Genomic DNA, 23,202 nt, shown 5'->3' with positions numbered 1-23,202 from the left:
TCTTAGAATTGCTTCACTGGGGCTGGAGCAATAGCACAGCGGGTAGGGCATTTCCCTTGCAAGCAACAGACCCGGGTTCAATTCCCAGCATCCCATGTGGTCCCCCAAGCACCGCCAGGAGTAATTCCTGAGTGCATGAGCCAGGAGTAACCCTTGTGCATCACCAGGAGTGACCCAAAAAGAAAAAAAATAGAACTGCTTCACCTTGGACTTCCGGATCTGGGGTTTCCTCTCCTTGAAGGATTCTACCTTAGGGACCTCAGGAGACTAGGTCAGGGTCACATGGAGGAGTGACTCCAAGTGGATGGCTGAGACCAGACAGTCCCAAGTCCCTAGGAACAAGAGCTCAGTGTTGCAACCTGTATGGGGTTAGTTAGGTTACAGGAAAAGGGGACAGGGACATCAAGCTGGGCAATGAACTTCGACATGGACCCAGCTGACCAAGCAGGAGGGCCTCAGGAGAGGGGGATAACACAGTAGAGAGCATCTCTCACCTGGTGGCCAGGCTCCCTTTAAGAGACCCTCCCAAGGGAACCCCACTGTGATGATTTCCTGAGGGGACTTGGGTTCCTAGTCACCTGTCTTTCTCTCAGAGACAAAATGAAGGGAGAGACTCAACTGAGATAAAGTGCCTAAGACTGGGGCCGAAGAGAGAAGCAAAGATGACTATGGAACAAAAATGAGCCATCGTCAGAGACCTGTGGCAACCCTTGCTTCTTCCTGCCCTGGACGCCCTCTCAGGTGCCTTCTAGCACTCTGTCTCCTCCAAGGAGACCTGCCGGGGGGGGCCATACTCATTTCTGTCAGAATCCGGTGTTGGGTGAGTTGCTGATGGCTCCATTCTCTCTTTGCCAGCCTGTGAGTGGGAATGGCCGGGGGCCGAGAAGCTTGAGGACCCAGAGTTGCATGCGATGCTCTAGTTTGCTCATCGTACCTCCATCTGCCATGACGAGCATCTTGTGGATGGACTGTTATCGGGATGGTGCCGGCAGCTGGGGTGAGCGGGAGGCCCTTCTTAACTACTGCCTCGCAGGGCGTTTATTCAGAGCCTGAGGGCGCCCTTGAGCCTGTCAGACTGGTGAAGGTCACTGGTCGGAGGAAAGGAAGAGCTACAAGCTCTTCTCTCAGGCAGGCTCTTTCCCGTGGGATTTCTCCCATCTGGTGGGCGGGGCTAGTGGCTATTGCGCTGTTAGGGAGCAGCGAGAAGCCCACTGTGTGCAGACCTGAGTCTGAGGTGTTTGTTCTTTTGAGAAGATGGGGAGCCGAGGGTAGGGAGATGAGCAGTGACAGGTGAGAGGTAGGTCCATGAGTGGACGGGGAGGTGTGGGGACAGCTCTGTGCCATGTACTTCCTTCTCTCAGGCTGCCCTCTCCCCACACCCAGATGTTGACTCTGGATGACCAAAACTGGTTTCCTTCTCGTTCATACTTCAGCTTGCTGAATTTTAAAGAAAGCCAGTTTCTCTCTTTTCTTTACACCCCTTTTTTTGGGGGGGGTTGTTTTTGTGTCTCACTCAGTATAATGTCAGGGGCTATTTCTGGCTCTGTGCTCCGGAGAGATCTCTGGTGGTGACTTGAGGCACCAACTACAGGTGATGCTTGGGAATTTGAAACGGCCTCTGAAGGATGCAGGGCAAATGCCTGAACCCCTGGACTGTCTTTCTTTCTGGCCCCCAAACCCCTTTCCTTATAAGCAACTGCTGTAGACGTGTGTGCATGAGAGAATACTGGGGTTCAGGACAAATTGCCATCTGCCACCCTCACTTCCGCTAATGACTCCTCTCCTATCTACTTGGGACACATAAATCTGCTCGTGGCCAACATTGTTGGTTCAGGACCAGCATTACTTCAGAGTGGCAGGGGTGATAGCATGGCCACATGGGCAGAGGGTGGTATTTCAGCTAATCTTTATGTGCCAGTGAGGACAGAATAGAAAACGCACTTAAAATTTAGCACATAGATTCCAGATGGATGTAAGAAGCTACTGTAATATGGGGGAAGGAGGGGTTCAACAATGCAAGCTGGGATATTAAAAAGGGCTGTAAGACCCTCTTCCCTGCAGGCTTTTTCAGAATATCATTGTCCGTGATCATTTCTGCCTGGAAACCAGAAACAGGGTAATGTGACCCCCTTGCACTTCCTACAAACTGATGGTTTTTATCATGCTGGTTCCTAGCAGACTTGTCATCACCTCATACCAAAAAAAAAAAAATCAACTTTAGAAATAATCGGCATCAAGAAGAAACTGCCACCGGAGGGAGAAGACGATCAATTCCCTGATGATTCTGCTTTCACACAAGGACATTTTTCTTCCTTTGATTTTCCGACAGACTCTTTGCATGGAAAGAGAATCCCAGTTCATTCGCTTTTGCTATTTCTCTTCGGGTCCATGTTCATGTCTGCTCTGGGACACAACAACCAGCTGCTGTGGAGATGACTTCATGTGTCACTAATCGAGAATTTTCCGTTTTCAGGTCTAGGATATGCTCCCTCCTTGCCTGCTGGATACACAGAGTGCTAGAGTGGGTACACTGAGTAGGGCACTTGCCTTGCACACAGCTGACCAGGGTTTAGTCCTCAGCACCCCGTGATGGTCCCTTGAGCACCCCGACCTCTCACTGCTGGAGATATACTTTGGGTATAAGAAGATCTACTTGTATCTAGCTCTAAAATCATGGCCAGTCTCCAGTAGTGGAGTGTGTAATCTCCGGGCGGCTAGGGAAGGCCCTGGTGGCTCTCCCCCTCACCACCCAGGTCCTGTGGTCTCGGGCCGCTCCCCCAGCCAGGTCGGCCCATTCCATGGGCAGCTGGAGGAGGAAACGGGGTCCAAGCTAGTTGATGATCAGGTGCCGCTTATTCCATTCTCCCCAACGCTCCTGTTCCAGTCTCACTGAGCCCCTCATTCTAGCCTCATTCCCGTCTCCTCCTGTCTCTCCCGCTCATCTCCCCGTGCTCCGTCTCACAGCCTGGGCTCTCTCTCTCTCCACGTGCCTGCTCCAGGGTTCTTCTTCTACATTCTTCTCTCTCTGTCCCCCTTGCTAGTCTCTCCGTGCTCCATCTTGCTGCCCCGCTCTCTTTCTCATCTCTCCCCAACTCTCTCATCTCTCTCCAACTCCCCAGCACTGGGGGTCGACAGTATACCCAGTCCCGTAGCCAAATTAACATAAAGCCCTTCCTTTGCTCTCGGGCAAAATACCACTTATGGTGTTTTTCTCCTTTCCTCAATCCACTAACTTAACATCTTAATTAACATTTTAATTCTACTTCTTAATATTAGTTATTTTGTATGGACACAGTAAGAGACACATTGAGCTTGTAGGGTGGTTGTCCTGGGAACATCTCGCCGCAGACTAGACTACAGTGCTCAGGCCAGATTAATCACTCCTAACCCTAGCAGAGTCCAAATCTAGTTATTACTTTTTTGGATCATGACATAACTTGTCCATGACCATGCTCTTAACTTATAGTTAAGAATTATGGCACTTTGGCCAGGCCCATTTCGATGCCAGGGTAGCACATAGCTCACAGCTTGCCCTGGGTTCATTCAGTTCCTCATTGGGACCCTGATTTTGAGATGCTAGGAAGTAAGGGCAACTGAGGATTAAGTCGAGAGAATAGATGTCCAAGAGGAAAATATCATTCAGAGTCAATTAACTCCCAAGTTACGAAAGCATAGCATTAACTGTCTTCTTGCGTCCATACAAAAAGGACATTGCTCTGAATTAACGATGCAAAGGACTTAAGGAGAAGAGGAAAACAATATTTACAAGTCAACAGAGCACAAAGAAAGAAGTTACAAATAAACACAGAGAAATGGGAGCACTTTTATGGGAGTAACCCAATAAACCCCTGTGGCAAGGTGGAAAGGACAAACCAATGTTATCCTACAGTGGAGATCCTGAGTCATGTCAGAAAATGAAAATGAACGATGATGTGCATTCACAAGTTTCACCTCAGTTTCCCTGGACCTGTGAGTTCCCCAGTATCTGGCAGAAGCCCGGAAAATAGCTTCAAGGCTCTGGGCAGACTTGTATCTCTCTCCAAAATATTTTACAAGCAGCTGGAATTTCATAATTAAAAATTCCTCCCTGGGTCATCTGCCAAAAGGTCAAAGCTTACCTTGAGCTCAGTTGCCACCTAATTACCCGAGAAGGTTACAGGAACAGCACTCCAGTGGATGGAGGATGAGCACATGGTGGCCGGAAAGAGGTAGGGAAGGGAGGATGAGGATATCTTAGTGTTTTCCTTGAAGGCAAGAAGAATGCATGGCAGAATGAGGTGTCCTGCCCATCTCTCCTCTCCCACCCAAGGTTACCTGTCAGTGGCCAGGGCCCCGTGGTGACAGCTGACTGACTTCTCTCTGCTTGAGAGGTCTCTGGCCTCATCCTACCTGTCCTCTCAGCTCCCTGGCAAGAAGACCAAGGTGCCTGACAGTTAAGCCACAGATGCAAATTTCAAGTCTTTAAGATGACACTGGGTGGCTCAAGACCTCAGCTGCCTTGTGTCTTGTGGGAGGGGCCTGGGATCTCATTCAGAATTGCATCATTCTTGGGGCTGGAGTGACAGCACAGAGGGTAGGTCATTTGCCTTGCACTCGGCTGACCCGGGTTCGATTCCCAGCATCCCATATGTTCCTCTGAGCATCGCCAGGGGTAATTCCTAGTTCAGAGCCAGGAGTGACCCCTGTACATCGCTGGTGTGACCCCAAAAGTAAAAAAAAAACAGAATTGCATCATTCTTCATTATCACCGTTCACTGGGATGTTTCCAACTTGTTTTTTAAGTGCATCTTCACCTGTAGCTTTATTTTTCAGATGTTGAACTGTTTGGGCAAGTAAACCCAACATCGCTTGAACTCTCACACGCTATCTCAGGCCAAACGTAATGGTGTTCGTGAAGTTGGGAAAAGTCTGTTCACCCATCTTCCATTAGGTGAGAGCACCAGTGTTTTAGACTGGAAGTAATTTCTATTGTCAATCATCACTGTATCACTGTATCACTGTCATCCCATTGCTCATCGATTTGCTCAAGCAGGCACCAATAACAACTCCAAATGAGACTTGTTACTGTTTTTGGCCTATCGAATACACCACAGGTAGCTTGTCAGGCTCTGCCATGCAGGCAAGATACTCTTGGTGGCTTGCTGAGCTCTCTGAGAGAGACATAGGAATTGAACCCGGGTTGGCTGCATGCAAGGCAAACACCCTACCTGCTGTGATATCACTCCAGTTCGTCAATTATCAACAATCATAATTACTCCAAGCAGCTGAGTAAGACTATCTGATAAACTTATAAGCACTGTCAGTGGTTGGCATCATTTGGGCACTCTGCCACCCAAATTGCAATTCCCAGTTACCTCCCCCCAAATAAACTCCAGTTTTGCCTCACTTTGTTGACAACTAATTGTACCCAAGGTTTTCTTTTGTGGGAATTTGGCCCACAACTGCTTGATTTCTCAGAAGAGTGATTCATTAATAACTGCCCCCTCCCATGCAACACTGCCCCATAAACTAATTTTTCACAAGTCCCTTCAGGTAAACATTCGTTCTGTCTCACCCTTTCCCTAAATGACCCTTGATGCCCACTTGGCTCCATTTTCATATATTGTGTCACAGACTTGTCCTGCCTTTCTTCTTGCCTAAATCCTTCGAAAGACTCGGGAGTCCAATCCTTGATCTTTCTGAAAAAATAAGTGATTTGTCCACATTGTGAACGCCAATTCTTGTCATCTACTTTTTCTTGTCATCTACTTTTTCCCATGACCCTCTCTTCTGCTGAATGTTCTCATTAAGTCCAATCTGTGACAATGATCCTATCACTATCACTGTCATCCCATTGCTCAACGATTTGCTCGAGCGGGCACCAGTAATGTCTCCATTGTGAGGTGTGTTACTGTCTTTGGCATATCGAATACTCCACGGGTAGCTTGCCAGGCTCTGCCGTGCAGGTGAGATAACTCTCAGTAGCTTGCCGGGCTCTCTGAGAGGGGTGGAGGAACCGAAACCGGGTCGGCCGTGTGCAAGGCAAACGCCCTACCACTATGCTCTCACTCCAGCCTGATCCTATCAGAAGAGAGAAAATAAGATTATCCCTGAGTTATAGTCTGATGACCAGTGACCTGTCAAAATCAAAAGCCAGGAGCAGGTATCTGCTCAGCGACAGAGCAACAAACTAAGGAGTGGGGGTACATAGGAGGCATGCCTGACTCACTTAGAGAAAAATAGTAGCGGGTTCTTGTTTTCCCTCTTAATAGGAAGTGTTCAAGTTTTACACTCTTTTTTTTTTTTTTTTTTTATTATAGTTTATTTTTAATTAGTGAGTCAACGTGAGGGTACAGTTACAGATTTATACATTTTTGTGCTCATGTTTCTCCCTTACAAAGTTTGATAACCCATCCCTTCACCAGTGCCCATTCTCCACCACCAGTAAACCCAACATCCCGCCCCCCCTTCCCAGTCCCGTCTCCCCCCACCCCACACTGCCACTATGGCAGGGTATTCCCTTTTGTTCTTTCTCTCTGATTAGGTGTTGTGGTTTGCAATAAAGGTGTTGAGTGGCCATTGCGTTCAGTCTCTAGTCTATATTTGGCCCGCATCATCTTTCCCCCACATGACCAACAACCACATTTTACTTGCTGTTCCCTTCTCTGAGTTGCCCAGGATGAGAGAACAGCCTCCAAGCCATGGTGACAACCTCCTGGTACTTATTTCTACTATTCTTGGGTGTTCGTCTTATAGTCTATTATTCTATATTCCACAGATGAGTGCAATCTTTCTATGTCTGTCTCTCTCTTTCTGACTCATTTCACTTAGCATGATACTTTCCATGTAGAACCACTTATATGCAAACGTCATGACCTCATTTTTTCTAACAGCTGCATAGTATTCCATTGTATATATGTACCAGAGTTTCTTCAACCAATCATCTGTTCTAGGGCACTCGGGTTTTTTCCAGATTCTGGCTATTGTAAACAGTGCTGCGATGAACATATAAGTGCAGATGTCACTTCGACTATACTTTTTTGCTTTTCTGGGATATATTCCCAGCAGCGGTATTGCTGGGTCAAATGGGAGCTCAACCTCAAGTTTTTTGAGAATTGTCCATACTGTTTTCCAAAAGGGCTGAACTAGCCGGCATTCCCACCAGCAGTGTAGAAGGGTCCCTTTCTCCCCACATCCTCTCCAACAGCGGTTGCTTTTGTTCTTTTGGATGTGTGCTAGCCTCTGTGGTGTGAGGTGGTATCTCAAAGTTGTTTTGATCTGCATCTCTCTGATGATTAGTGATGTAGAGCACTTTTTCATGTGTCTTTTGGCCATTCGTATCTCTTCCTTGGTAAAGTTTCTGTTCATTTCTTCGCCCCATTTTTCGATGGGGTTGGATGTTTTCTTCTTGTAGAGTTCAACCAGTGCTTTATATACCCTTGATATCAACCCCTTATCTGATGTGTATTGTGTAAATATCCTTTCCCATTCTGTAGATAGTCTTTGTATTCTGGTCGCTGTTTCTTTTGCTGTGCAGAAGCTTTTTAGTTTAATGTAGTCCCATTTGTTGATCTCTGTTTTTACTAGATTGCTTAGTTCCGTGTCATCTTTGAAGATACCTTTATCTTCAATATCCTGGAGGGTTTTGCCTACCTTGTCTTCAATGTACCTTATGGTTTGTGGTCTGATGTTGAGGTCTTTAATCCATTTTGATCTGACTTTTGTGCATGGTGACAGATCGAGTTCTAAGCCCACTTTTTTGCATGTGGTTGTCCAGTTGTGCCAGCACCATTTGTTAAAGAGACTTTCCTTGCTCCACTTCACATCTCTTGCACCTTTATCAAAGATTAGATGATCATACCTTTGAGGTTGTGTGTGGGGATATTCCACCCTGTTCCATTGGTCTGCAGTTCTGCTTTTGTTCCAGTACCATGCTGTTTTAATTGTTACCGCTTTGTAGTAGAGTTTAAGGTTGGGAAGGGTGATGCCTCCCATCATCTTTTTCCCAAGAATTGTTTTAGCTATCCGTGGGCGTTTATTGTTCCATATAAATTTCAGGATTGCTTGCTCCGCTTCTTTGAAGAATGCCATGGGTATCCCCATAGGGATCGCGTTAAATCTGTATAATGCTTTGGGGAGTATTGCCATTTTGACAATGTTGATTCTCCCTATCCATGAGCAGGGGATATTTTTCCATTTCCTCATGTCCTCTTTTATTTCATGAAGTAGCGTTTTATAGTTTTCTTTGTAGAGGTCCTTTACTTCTTTAGTTAAGCTGATTCCAAGGTATTTGATTTTCTTGGGCACAATTGTGAATGGGATTGCTTTTTTCATGTCCCTTTCCTCTGTCTCATTGTTTGCATATAGGAAGGCCATGGATTTTTGGGTATTGATTTTATAGCCTGCGACTTTACTGTATAGGTCAATTGTTTCTAAGAGTTTCTTACTAGAGCTTTTAGGTTTCTCTAGGTATAGTATCATATCGTCTGCGAATAGTGAGAGCTTGATTTCTTCCTTTCCAATCTGAATCCCCTTAATATCTTTTTCTTGCCTGATGGCTATTGCTAATACTTCCAGTACTATATTAAAGAGAAGTGGTGAGAGTGGACATCCTTGTCTTGTCCCCGATCTCAGAGGAAAAGCCCTTAGTTTTTCTCCATTGATGATAATGCTCGCCATAGGTTCATGGTAGATGGCTTTGACTATCTTGAGAAAAGTTCCTCCAAAACCCATTTTGGTGAGAGTTTTTATCATGAATGGGTGTTGGATCTTGTCAAATGCTTTTTCTGCATCTATGGATATGATCATATGGTTTTTATCTTTACTTTTGTTGATGTGATGGATTATGTTGATTGATTTCCGAATGTTAAACCAACCTTGCATCCCTGGGATGAATCCCACTTGGTCATGGTGTATGATCTTTTTGATGAGTTGTTGGATTCTATTTGCTAGTATTTTGTTGAGAATCTTCGCATCGGTATTCATCAAGGATATTGGTCTATAGTTTTCTTTGTTAGTGGTGTCTTTGTTTGCTTTTGGTATTAGGGAGATATGTGCCTCATAGAAACTGTTTGGAAGGGTTCCTGTCTTTTCGATTTCCTGGAAAAGCTTAAGGAGAACTGGCAACAAGTCTTCTTTGAATGTTTGGAAGAATTCGCCAGTGAATCCGTCTGGACCTGGGCTTTTGTTTTTGGGGAGACTTTTGATTACCGTTTCGATTTCCTTGATATTTATGGGCCTATTCAGGTATTTCACGTCTTCTTGGCTCAGTCTTGGGAGGTTGTAGGAGTCAAGGAATTCATCCATTTCTTTTAGGTTCTCTTGTTTTGTGGCATACAGACTTTCAAAGTAGTCTCTGATGATCCTTTGAATCTCCTTGGTTTCTGTTGTGATGTCCCCCTTTTCATTTCTGATTCGGTTTATTAGGGTTTTCTCTCTTTCTTTCTTTGTGAGTCTTGCTAGCGGTTTATCAATCTTGTTTATTTTCTCGAAGAACCAGCTCTTTGTTTCATTGATCTTATGGATTGTTTTTCGGGTTTCCATATCGTTAATTTCTGCTCTAAGTTTTATTATTTCTTTCCTTCGATCTGGTTTGGGTTCCTTTTGCTGGTCCTCTTCTAAGATCTTGAGCTGCGAAGTCAAACTATCTATATAGGCCCTTTCTTCCTTTCTGAGGAAGGCTTGCAGAGCTATAAATTTTCCCCTTAACACAGCTTTAGCTGCGTCCCATAGGTTCTGGTAGCTTGTGTCTTCATTCTCATTTGTTTCGAGGTATCTCTTAATTTCTTTCTTGATTTCCTCCGTGACCCACTCATTGTTCAATAGTGAGTTGTTTAATTTCCAAGTGTTTGATTTGGTTCTCCGAGTCTGTGCATGATTAACTTCCATCTTCAGTGCATCATGGTCTGAAAAGATAGTTGATACAATTTCTATCTTTTCAATTCTATTAAGGAATAACTTGTGGCCCAGAACATGGTCTATTTTGGAAAATGTTCCATGTGCACTGGAAAAGAATGTGTATTCTTTCTTTTGGGGGTATATAGCCCTGTATAGGTCTATTAGCCCTGTCTCCTCCATTTCTTCCATCAGGGCCATCGTTTCCTTGCTGAGTGTTGTTCTTGTCGATCTATCCAGAGGTGATAAGGCAGTGTTGAAATCTCCAACTACTATCGTGGTGCTAGTTATGTCCTCCTTAAATTCTGTTAGGAGTTCTTTTAAGTATTTCGCTGGTCGTTCATTAGGTGCGTATACATTTAGGAGTGTGATTTCTTCCTGTTGCACATATCCCTTGATGAATATAAAATGACCTTTGCTGTCCCTTCTGATCTTTTTCACCCTGAAATCAATGCTATCGGATACTAGTATGGCCACCCCTGCTTTTTTTTTGAGGGGGCTGTTTGCTTGCAGGATTGTTTTCCATCCTTTGATTTTTAGTCTGTGTTTGTTCCGGCTATTCAGATGTGTTTCTTGTAGGCAGCAGAAGGTTGGGTTTAGTTTCCGAATCCATTTTGCCACTCTATGCCTCTTGATTGGTGCATTTAGCCCGTTAACATTAAGAGAGATTATTGTCATTGGATTTTGTGCCATTTTTCTGTAGGGTTTGTTGTTCTTATAGGTCTTTTTCCTTGTCTTATAGTAGCCCTTTGAGTCCTTCTTTTAAATTTGGTCTTGAGTCTATGAAGTTCCTGAGCTGTTGCTTGTCCATGAAATAATGTATGGTTCCTTCAAGTTTAACTGAGAGTTTAGCCGGGTAGAGTATTCTTGGTGAGGCATTCATTTCATGAAGTTTTTTCACTATATCCCACCATTGTCTTCGGGCTTGGAGGGTTTCTTCTGATAGGTCTGCTGTGAATCTAAGGGGTGCACCTTTGTATATGATCTCCTTCTTTGATCTTGCTGCTTGCAGTATTGTGTCTCTATCCACGGCATCCATCATTGTGACTATGATATGCCTTGGGGATTTTCTATTTGGGTCCCTTTTAGCTGGCACCCTTCGGACTCCTTGTATCTGGATGTCCACATTCTCTAGCTCTGGGAATTTTTTAGCAATGATGTCTTTAATGGTGTTTTTTTCATTGGGATTGGTTCCGTGTGGTTCCGGCACTCCCATGATTCTTATGTTGTTTCTCCTGAGGTCGTCCCCTAGGACTCTAACTCGCTCTAGAGCCATTTTGAGGTCTTTTGCCATTATTTGCTGTTGTCTATATGCTTTGTGCAGCTCATCTTCAAGCTCACTGATTCTGTCTTCGGCTGTAGTCATTCTACTATTGAGGGCTCCTACGGAGTTTTTCATTTCATCTACTGATTCTTTTAGTTGTGTGACTTCTGTTCGTAGCTTTGAAATTTCTGCTCTCATTTCTTCCTGGATTATCTTGGTGGAGCGTTCCAACGCGGCATCCATATCCTCCCTTAATTTATTGGATGTTCGTTCCATAGTTGTGTTGAGTTCATGAATCATCCTGACAATTTCCTCTCTGAATTCTCTATCTGAGAGGAGGGTGTATTTCTGGGAGGTCGCTGCTGAGGTTAGTGAGATATTTTCTTGGCTCTCTCCTAGTGGTGGGGATTTTCTCAGTTTCTTCATGTTGTTATGGGCTTTACTATCTGGAGCTCTCGTTAACTTGGGAGGAACCTCGACTAAAAATTTTTGGTTATGCTCTTTTGACAAAGTACTTTTCTGTGCAAGTTGATGTGTTCATTGACAGTTTTTGTGAAGTTAGGATAGGCTAGGTTAGTTGAGTATCAACATATAGTAACTAAGATAATGAGGGAGTTCTTCGGAGAAATGGGTTCAATCAATTGTAGCCAAAGGACAATGTGTAGAATGGTAGGAAAAATATCTGCGGCCGCGTTAGCGGCCGCCGCTCCGGAAACAGGCCACGCCCACTTTTAAGGCCACGCCCCCCAATGACAGGACACGCCCCTAACCTGTTCGGACACGGGAGGGCGGGATCAGGCGCGGTGGGCGAATGACTGGGACCTGCCCGGCGGGGGGGGGGTGCTCCGAGCTGTCCCGCTGCCGCGGGCGGGCACGGGACGCGGGGGGCGCTTTTCCAGGTGGCACAGGGTCTCCAAGGGGAAGAGCCAATATACCTGTCGGACACGGGAGGGCGGGATCAGGCGCGGTGGGCGAATGACTGGGACCTGCCCGGCGGGGAGGGGGTGCTCCGAGCTGTCCCGCTGCCGCGGGCGGGCACGGGACGCGGGGGGCGCTTTTCCAGGTGGCACAGGGTCTCCAAGGGGAAGAGCCAATATACCTGTCGGACACGGGAGGGCGGGATCAGGCGCGGTGGGCGAATGACTGGGACCTGCCCGGCGGGGAGGGGGTGCTCCGAGCTGTCCCGCTGCCGCGGGCGGGCACGGGACGCGGGGGGCGCTTTTCCAGGTGGCACAGGGTCTCCAAGGGGAAGAGCCAATATACCTGTCGGACACGGGAGGGCGGGATCAGGCGCGGTGGGCGAATGACTGGGACCTGCCCGGCGGGGAGGGGGTGCTCCGAGCTGTCCCGCTGCCGCGGGCGGGCACGGGACGCGGGGGGCGCTTTTCCAGGTGGCACAGGGTCTCCAAGGGGAAGAGCCAATATACCTGTCGGACACGGGAGGGCGGGATCAGGCGCGGTGGGCGAATGACTGGGACCTGCCCGGCGGGGAGGGGGTGCTCCGAGCTGTCCCGCTGCCGCGGGCGGGCACGGGACGCGGGGGGCGCTTTTCCAGGTGGCACAGGGTCTCCAAGGGGAAGAGCCAATATACCTGTCGGACACGGGAGGGCGGGATCAGGCGCGGTGGGCGAATGACTGGGACCTGCCCGGCGGGGAGGGGGTGCTCCGAGCTGTCCCGCTGCCGCGGGCGGGCACGGGACGCGGGGGGCGCTTTTCCAGGTGGCACAGGGTCTCCAAGGGGAAGAGCCAATATACCTGTCGGACACGGGAGGGCGGGATCAGGCGCGGTGGGCGAATGACTGGGACCTGCCCGGCGGGGAGGGGGTGCTCCGAGCTGTCCCGCTGCCGCGGGCGGGCACGGGACGCGGGGGGCGCTTTTCCAGGTGGCACAGGGTCTCCAAGGGGAAGAGCCAATATACCTGTCGGACACGGGAGGGCGGGATCAGGCGCGGTGGGCGAATGACTGGGACCTGCCCGGCGGGGAGGGGGTGCTCCGAGCTGTCCCGCTGCCGCGGGCGGGCACGGGACGCGGGGGGCGCTTTTCCAGGTGGCACAGGGTCTCCAAGGGGAAGAGCCAATATACCTGTCGGACACGGGAGGGCGGGATCAGGCGCGGTGGGCGAATGACTGGGACCTGCCCGGCGGGGAGGGGGTGCTCCGAGCTGTCCCGCTGCCGCGGGCGGGCACGGGACGCGGGGGGCGCTTTTCCAGGTGGCACAGGGTCTCCAAGGGGAAGAGCCAATATACCTGTCGGACACGGGAGGGCGGGATCAGGCGCGGTGGGCGAATGACTGGGACCTGCCCGGCGGGGAGGGGGTGCTCCGAGCTGTCCCGCTGCCGCGGGCGGGCACGGGACGCGGGGGGCGCTTTTCCAGGTGGCACAGGGTCTCCAAGGGGAAGAGCCAATATACCTGTCGGACACGGGAGGGCGGGATCAGGCGCGGTGGGCGAATGACTGGGACCTGCCCGGCGGGGAGGGGGTGCTCCGAGCTGTCCCGCTGCCGCGGGCGGGCACGGGACGCGGGGGGCGCTTTTCCAGGTGGCACAGGGTCTCCAAGGGGAAGAGCCAATATACCTGTCGGACACGGGAGGGCGGGATCAGGCGCGGTGGGCGAATGACTGGGACCTGCCCGGCGGGGAGGGGGTGCTCCGAGCTGTCCCGCTGCCGCGGGCGGGCACGGGACGCGGGGGGCGCTTTTCCAGGTGGCACAGGGTCTCCAAGGGGAAGAGCCAATATACCTGTCGGACACGGGAGGGCGGGATCAGGCGCGGTGGGCGAATGACTGGGACCTGCCCGGCGGGGAGGGGGTGCTCCGAGCTGTCCCGCTGCCGCGGGCGGGCACGGGACGCGGGGGGCGCTTTTCCAGGTGGCACAGGGTCTCCAAGGGGAAGAGCCAATATACCTGTCGGACACGGGAGGGCGGGATCAGGCGCGGTGGGCGAATGACTGGGACCTGCCCGGCGGGGAGGGGGTGCTCCGAGCTGTCCCGCTGCCGCGGGCGGGCACGGGACGCGGGGGGCGCTTTTCCAGGTGGCACAGGGTCTCCAAGGGGAAGAGCCAATATACCTGTCGGACACGGGAGGGCGGGATCAGGCGCGGTGGGCGAATGACTGGGACCTGCCCGGCGGGGAGGGGGTGCTCCGAGCTGTCCCGCTGCCGCGGGCGGGCACGGGACGCGGGGGGCGCTTTTCCAGGTGGCACAGGGTCTCCAAGGGGAAGAGCCAATATACCTGTCGGACACGGGAGGGCGGGATCAGGCGCGGTGGGCGAATGACTGGGACCTGCCCGGCGGGGAGGGGGTGCTCCGAGCTGTCCCGCTGCCGCGGGCGGGCACGGGACGCGGGGGGCGCTTTTCCAGGTGGCACAGGGTCTCCAAGGGGAAGAGCCAATATACCTGTCGGACACGGGAGGGCGGGATCAGGCGCGGTGGGCGAATGACTGGGACCTGCCCGGCGGGGAGGGGGTGCTCCGAGCTGTCCCGCTGCCGCGGGCGGGCACGGGACGCGGGGGGCGCTTTTCCAGGTGGCACAGGGTCTCCAAGGGGAAGAGCCAATATACCTGTCGGACACGGGAGGGCGGGATCAGGCGCGGTGGGCGAATGACTGGGACCTGCCCGGCGGGGAGGGGGTGCTCCGAGCTGTCCCGCTGCCGCGGGCGGGCACGGGACGCGGGGGGCGCTTTTCCAGGTGGCACAGGGTCTCCAAGGGGAAGAGCCAATATACCTGTCGGACACGGGAGGGCGGGATCAGGCGCGGTGGGCGAATGACTGGGACCTGCCCGGCGGGGAGGGGGTGCTCCGAGCTGTCCCGCTGCCGCGGGCGGGCACGGGACGCGGGGGGCGCTTTTCCAGGTGGCACAGGGTCTCCAAGGGGAAGAGCCAATATACCTGTCGGACACGGGAGGGCGGGATCAGGCGCGGTGGGCGAATGACTGGGACCTGCCCGGCGGGGAGGGGGTGCTCCGAGCTGTCCCGCTGCCGCGGGCGGGCACGGGACGCGGGGGGCGCTTTTCCAGGTGGCACAGGGTCTCCAAGGGGAAGAGCCAATATACCTGTCGGACACGGGAGGGCGGGATCAGGCGCGGTGGGCGAATGACTGGGACCTGCCCGGCGGGGAGGGGGTGCTCCGAGCTGTCCCGCTGCCGCGGGCGGGCACGGGACGCGGGGGGCGCTTTTCCAGGTGGCACAGGGTCTCCAAGGGGAAGAGCCAATATACCTGTCGGACACGGGAGGGCGGGATCAGGCGCGGTGGGCGAATGACTGGGACCTGCCCGGCGGGGAGGGGGTGCTCCGAGCTGTCCCGCTGCCGCGGGCGGGCACGGGACGCGGGGGGCGCTTTTCCAGGTGGCACAGGGTCTCCAAGGGGAAGAGCCAATATACCTGTCGGACACGGGAGGGCGGGATCAGGCGCGGTGGGCGAATGACTGGGACCTGCCCGGCGGGGAGGGGGTGCTCCGAGCTGTCCCGCTGCCGCGGGCGGGCACGGGACGCGGGGGGCGCTTTTCCAGGTGGCACAGGGTCTCCAAGGGGAAGAGCCAATATACCTGTCGGACACGGGAGGGCGGGATCAGGCGCGGTGGGCGAATGACTGGGACCTGCCCGGCGGGGAGGGGGTGCTCCGAGCTGTCCCGCTGCCGCGGGCGGGCACGGGACGCGGGGGGCGCTTTTCCAGGTGGCACAGGGTCTCCAAGGGGAAGAGCCAATATACCTGTCGGACACGGGAGGGCGGGATCAGGCGCGGTGGGCGAATGACTGGGACCTGCCCGGCGGGGAGGGGGTGCTCCGAGCTGTCCCGCTGCCGCGGGCGGGCACGGGACGCGGGGGGCGCTTTTCCAGGTGGCACAGGGTCTCCAAGGGGAAGAGCCAATATACCTGTCGGACACGGGAGGGCGGGATCAGGCGCGGTGGGCGAATGACTGGGACCTGCCCGGCGGGGAGGGGGTGCTCCGAGCTGTCCCGCTGCCGCGGGCGGGCACGGGACGCGGGGGGCGCTTTTCCAGGTGGCACAGGGTCTCCAAGGGGAAGAGCCAATATACCTGTCGGACACGGGAGGGCGGGATCAGGCGCGGTGGGCGAATGACTGGGACCTGCCCGGCGGGGAGGGGGTGCTCCGAGCTGTCCCGCTGCCGCGGGCGGGCACGGGACGCGGGGGGCGCTTTTCCAGGTGGCACAGGGTCTCCAAGGGGAAGAGCCAATATACCTGTCGGACACGGGAGGGCGGGATCAGGCGCGGTGGGCGAATGACTGGGACCTGCCCGGCGGGGAGGGGGTGCTCCGAGCTGTCCCGCTGCCGCGGGCGGGCACGGGACGCGGGGGGCGCTTTTCCAGGTGGCACAGGGTCTCCAAGGGGAAGAGCCAATATACCTGTCGGACACGGGAGGGCGGGATCAGGCGCGGTGGGCGAATGACTGGGACCTGCCCGGCGGGGAGGGGGTGCTCCGAGCTGTCCTGCTGCCGCGGGCGGGCACGGGACGCGGGGGGCGCTTTTCCAGGTGGCACAGGGTCTCCAAGGGGAAGAGCCAATATACCTGTCGGACACGGGAGGGCGGGATCAGGCGCGGTGGGCGAATGACTGGGACCTGCCCGGCGGGGAGGGGGTGCTCCGAGCTGTCCCGCTGCCGCGGGCGGGCACGGGACGCGGGGGGCGCTTTTCCAGGTGGCACAGGGTCTCCAAGGGGAAGAGCCAATATACCTGTCGGACACGGGAGGGCGGGATCAGGCGCGGTGGGCGAATGACTGGGACCTGCCCGGCGGGGAGGGGGTGCTCCGAGCTGTCCCGCTGCCGCGGGCGGGCACGGGACGCGGGGGGCGCTTTTCCAGGTGGCACAGGGTCTCCAAGGGGAAGAGCCAATATACCTGTCGGACACGGGAGGGCGGGATCAGGCGCGGTGGGCGAATGACTGGGACCTGCCCGGCGGGGAGGGGGTGCTCCGAGCTGTCCCGCTGCCGCGGGCGGGCACGGGACGCGGGGGGCGCTTTTCCAGGTGGCACAGGGTCTCCAAGGGGAAGAGCCAATATACCTGTCGGACACGGGAGGGCGGGATCAGGCGCGGTGGGCGAATGACTGGGACCTGCCCGGCGGGGAGGGGGTGCTCCGAGCTGTCCCGCTGCCGCGGGCGGGCACGGGACGCGGGGGGCGCTTTTCCAGGTGGCACAGGGTCTCCAAGGGGAAGAGCCAATATACCTGTCGGACACGGGAGGGCGGGATCAGGCGCGGTGGGCGAATGACTGGGACCTGCCCGGCGGGGAGGGGGTGCTCCGAGCTGTCCCGCTGCCGCGGGCGGGCACGGGACGCGGGGGGCGCTTTTCCAGGTGGCACAGGGTCTCCAAGGGGAAGAGCCAATATACCTGTCGGACACGGGAGGGCGGGATCAGGCGCGGTGGGCGAATGACTGGGACCTGCCCGGCGGGGAGGGGGTGCTCCGAGCTGTCCCGCTGCCGCGGGCGGGCACGGGACGCGGGGGGCGCTTTTCCAGGTGGCACAGGGTCTCCAAGGGGAAGAGCCAATATACCTGTCGGACACGGGAGGGCGGGATCAGGCGCGGTGGGCGAATGACTGGGACCTGCCCGGCGGGGAGGGGGTGCTCCGAGCTGTCCCGCTGCCGCGGGCGGGCACGGGACGCGGGGGGCGCTTTTCCAGGTGGCACAGGGTCTCCAAGGGGAAGAGCCAATATACCTGTCGGACACGGGAGGGCGGGATCAGGCGCGGTGGGCGAATGACTGGGACCTGCCCGGCGGGGAGGGGGTGCTCCGAGCTGTCCCGCTGCCGCGGGCGGGCACGGGACGCGGGGGGCGCTTTTCCAGGTGGCACAGGGTCTCCAAGGGGAAGAGCCAATATACCTGTCGGACACGGGAGGGCGGGATCAGGCGCGGTGGGCGAATGACTGGGACCTGCCCGGCGGGGAGGGGGTGCTCCGAGCTGTCCCGCTGCCGCGGGCGGGCACGGGACGCGGGGGGCGCTTTTCCAGGTGGCACAGGGTCTCCAAGGGGAAGAGCCAATATACCTGTCGGACACGGGAGGGCGGGATCAGGCGCGGTGGGCGAATGACTGGGACCTGCCCGGCGGGGAGGGGGTGCTCCGAGCTGTCCCGCTGCCGCGGGCGGGCACGGGACGCGGGGGGCGCTTTTCCAGGTGGCACAGGGTCTCCAAGGGGAAGAGCCAATATACCTGTCGGACACGGGAGGGCGGGATCAGGCGCGGTGGGCGAATGACTGGGACCTGCCCGGCGGGGAGGGGGTGCTCCGAGCTGTCCCGCTGCCGCGGGCGGGCACGGGACGCGGGGGGCGCTTTTCCAGGTGGCACAGGGTCTCCAAGGGGAAGAGCCAATATACCTGTCGGACACGGGAGGGCGGGATCAGGCGCGGTGGGCGAATGACTGGGACCTGCCCGGCGGGGAGGGGGTGCTCCGAGCTGTCCCGCTGCCGCGGGCGGGCACGGGACGCGGGGGGCGCTTTTCCAGGTGGCACAGGGTCTCCAAGGGGAAGAGCCAATATACCTGTCGGACACGGGAGGGCGGGATCAGGCGCGGTGGGCGAATGACTGGGACCTGCCCGGCGGGGAGGGGGTGCTCCGAGCTGTCCCGCTGCCGCGGGCGGGCACGGGACGCGGGGGGCGCTTTTCCAGGTGGCACAGGGTCTCCAAGGGGAAGAGCCAATATACCTGTCGGACACGGGAGGGCGGGATCAGGCGCGGTGGGCGAATGACTGGGACCTGCCCGGCGGGGAGGGGGTGCTCCGAGCTGTCCCGCTGCCGCGGGCGGGCACGGGACGCGGGGGGCGCTTTTCCAGGTGGCACAGGGTCTCCAAGGGGAAGAGCCAATATACCTGTCGGACACGGGAGGGCGGGATCAGGCGCGGTGGGCGAATGACTGGGACCTGCCCGGCGGGGAGGGGGTGCTCCGAGCTGTCCCGCTGCCGCGGGCGGGCACGGGACGCGGGGGGCGCTTTTCCAGGTGGCACAGGGTCTCCAAGGGGAAGAGCCAATATACCTGTCGGACACGGGAGGGCGGGATCAGGCGCGGTGGGCGAATGACTGGGACCTGCCCGGCGGGGAGGGGGTGCTCCGAGCTGTCCCGCTGCCGCGGGCGGGCACGGGACGCGGGGGGCGCTTTTCCAGGTGGCACAGGGTCTCCAAGGGGAAGAGCCAATATACCTGTCGGACACGGGAGGGCGGGATCAGGCGCGGTGGGCGAATGACTGGGACCTGCCCGGCGGGGAGGGGGTGCTCCGAGCTGTCCCGCTGCCGCGGGCGGGCACGGGACGCGGGGGGCGCTTTTCCAGGTGGCACAGGGTCTCCAAGGGGAAGAGCCAATATACCTGTCGGACACGGGAGGGCGGGATCAGGCGCGGTGGGCGAATGACTGGGACCTGCCCGGCGGGGAGGGGGTGCTCCGAGCTGTCCCGCTGCCGCGGGCGGGCACGGGACGCGGGGGGCGCTTTTCCAGGTGGCACAGGGTCTCCAAGGGGAAGAGCCAATATACCTGTCGGACACGGGAGGGCGGGATCAGGCGCGGTGGGCGAATGACTGGGACCTGCCCGGCGGGGAGGGGGTGCTCCGAGCTGTCCCGCTGCCGCGGGCGGGCACGGGACGCGGGGGGCGCTTTTCCAGGTGGCACAGGGTCTCCAAGGGGAAGAGCCAATATACCTGTCGGACACGGGAGGGCGGGATCAGGCGCGGTGGGCGAATGACTGGGACCTGCCCGGCGGGGAGGGGGTGCTCCGAGCTGTCCCGCTGCCGCGGGCGGGCACGGGACGCGGGGGGCGCTTTTCCAGGTGGCACAGGGTCTCCAAGGGGAAGAGCCAATATACCTGTCGGACACGGGAGGGCGGGATCAGGCGCGGTGGGCGAATGACTGGGACCTGCCCGGCGGGGAGGGGGTGCTCCGAGCTGTCCCGCTGCCGCGGGCGGGCACGGGACGCGGGGGGCGCTTTTCCAGGTGGCACAGGGTCTCCAAGGGGAAGAGCCAATATACCTGTCGGACACGGGAGGGCGGGATCAGGCGCGGTGGGCGAATGACTGGGACCTGCCCGGCGGGGAGGGGGTGCTCCGAGCTGTCCCGCTGCCGCGGGCGGGCACGGGACGCGGGGGGCGCTTTTCCAGGTGGCACAGGGTCTCCAAGGGGAAGAGCCAATATACCTGTCGGACACGGGAGGGCGGGATCAGGCGCGGTGGGCGAATGACTGGGACCTGCCCGGCGGGGAGGGGGTGCTCCGAGCTGTCCCGCTGCCGCGGGCGGGCACGGGACCCAAGTTTTACACTCTTGCAGGAAAAAGTAGAATTGTGACTCGTGCTTCACATTTATGTAATTGATTTCTTGGAATTTCAACAGTTCATTGTGCTGACAACAAATACTTCTTTCCTCCCTAGGAAGCTGGTTATGTGGTACTAGGAGGGGCTGAGTAGGGAGCCTTGATTATTTTCCTTTCTTTCAAGTTCAAGGCAATTACTGCCTAAGTCATTTATTTGGCATTTAGCACAGTTACTCACATTTTAAATTCTTTTTTTCCCCCTACCATCAAAAGCCCAGTATCCTCAGGCAGGTATCTTGCTTTGTACTTCTCCCAGTTACTTAAAAATAGAAAATATTTGTTTCCTTGTTATTGATGAGCAAGTAGACACTTTACAGGAATATGTTAAAAAAAGTCTCTTGCCTTCTTGGGGGTGTGGGCAGAGCTGGATCTCAGCATTTTCCTGGTGCAGTTCTTCACCAACCCTTCAGCTGTAGGCTCTTATGAACTTGCTCCCACATCCTTGGCACCATTTCAGATGCTTCCCCAATTCACCAATGAACTCCTTCACAGTCCTCGGGTTGCAGGCTGCTGTGAGCTAGGGAACCAATATCCCAGATGGGGGTGGGCTTGGGGTCTCAGAAGGCACCAAGTGCCTTCCCTTTGATCACTAGGTCTCTGATGGACATACCTAAGGCTCAGAGACTATCCCCTTCACATCTGCCCTCTGAGGCTCTCAGTTGCAGAAGGCCAGCATTGCTCTGTACACTGGGTCTCCTGTAGGTATGAGCAGCATCAGGACTGTGTTCAATCATGCAAAGAAAGGAGTCACGAAAGTCCCGAACAGCATCTTGAAACCCCCCTAAGCATGACCTGTGGCTCATGTAACTTTACTCCCAGACCTGTGGTTTTCATGGCCCTGGAACTGGAAGAACAAATGAAGCAGCTCACTTCAGGGGAATTCAGAAACTCTTACAGAGCTGCATCTGCTTCTTCCTACAGGACTACCCTCCCGAGTAACCTCGATGGGCTTTGCTCTGGTCCTCGCCCAGACGATCTCATCCCTTCCCTACCATCTCAGGCAGCCATGCCGTTGCGGCAGGAACCAAGGAGCAATCCAAGTCCTACTGGAGGCAATGAAGTAGCGTGAAAGTTCATGCTCTCATAAAAAGGGGAAACAACATAAAATGCAGTTGAAAAATCTTTGCTATCTCTTTTCTACCAAGGAACTATATTTCTTGGACAGGCAGCCTTGCCCCATACACTCTAAAGGGAGCCCCTATTGTACTGAATAACTGATCTTGTTTTAGTACAAGATCTTCAGAACTTGAGCTAGAAATCATTTGTGGGCATTGGGTATCTCAGTTTCAGTGGGCTTAGCCATCACCATACTCACAATCCCCCTGCCTATGGATCAATTTTCCACCAGAAAAGGCAAAGTTTGGCAGAAAGAGAACCAAGAAGAAGTTTTGGTTCTCTCTGGATGGGAAGTCCTGGATATCTTAGGTATTGTACATCCCTGATCAGAAGCAACCTGATGATTCCACCCTGCCAGAATGCTGGTCTTGTGTACCGGTGGGAAGTTTCTGTAGCTTCGAGACAGCATCTTAAGAAGTTCGGTGCCAACAATGGCCCTGGCCAAAAGGACCATAGAAAAACAGCAATGAAACTACCACTCTTGGTGAGAGCTCACTCATTTTTATGAAGAAATAACAGATACTTTTCAAATTTCACATCAGCCCAAGATCTACTTGGAGGTCCCCTAACGGTGACAATGCTAAGTGGCCCTCAGAAACACTTCATGTGGATTAAGAGAAAGTCTGGAAAATTTGGTCCAGGCCAGGTTTAATTTGCATGCACTAATTTATTCTCATCACACCTGCATAGTCCCTTATTTTAGTCAGGAGTCTGTTAAGATTTAAACAAACTCCCTCTGGCCACCCTACTGGTAAGAATTGGGACTGGGAATTCTATTTAGCTTTTCCATGGAAGCTACCACACATTCTGTAGAAGATGTGTGTTTAGAAATGAAACTTCTAAATAACTTTATTTAGAAATGAAATTATTCTCCAGAGGTGATAGTTAAACCATTTATCCATCCACTAGTCTGCCAGCACATTGCTCAATGGGAAGGGAGCCAGCAGTTGATAATGTATACTTTGGTGTCCTAGGATTTATCTGCTACATTGCTGGGGCTTCTTATCAGGTTCAGAGAAAACTTGGGTCTATCTGAGTAGTTGTAAAAAAAGTGCATAGATTGTCATTGTTATCAATAATTTTGAGTGTGTGTGTTTGTTTGGGGGGTCATACTGGTGATGCTCAGGGTTTATTCCTGACTCTGTGCTCACGGATCACTCCTGCTGGAACCCAGGGAACCATACAGAGTGTCAGGGATTGAACCCTTGTTGGTCATGTGCAAGGCAATTACCCTACTCATTTTACTGTTGCTCCAGCTCTTATTATCAATCATTTAAAAATTTTAAATAATACTTCTCATGAAAAAAGAAATGTAGGCTGTATAAAATTATAAAATATAAATTACTTAACAGTTCAAGTAGATTAAAATGGAATGTAAGTCACACACACACACTCCTACCCTAAGTAAGATCATAAAAAAATGCCTTTTTCATTTATAACTTCAACATACTTTTGTGTCTTTAAAAACAATATCTGGTCACTTTATGTTAATGACTGCTTATTACTTCCATTTTAGAGCCATAATATCGAGTTAATCTTTCTCTCATTACAAATGTTGGCTATTTCCAAGTTCTGTCGCTAGAAATAATGCTTTCATAAATATCTTTGCTCCTCAGGTCCCATTTCCCTTTATGCTTATGT

The sequence above is a fragment of the Sorex araneus genome, chromosome 1 (assembly GCF_027595985.1).
Source record: "Sorex araneus isolate mSorAra2 chromosome 1, mSorAra2.pri, whole genome shotgun sequence".
NCBI lineage: Eukaryota > Metazoa > Chordata > Mammalia > Eulipotyphla > Soricidae > Sorex > Sorex araneus.
The sequence above is the reverse complement of the archived record's forward strand: the minus strand, read 5'-3'. Positions refer to the sequence as shown.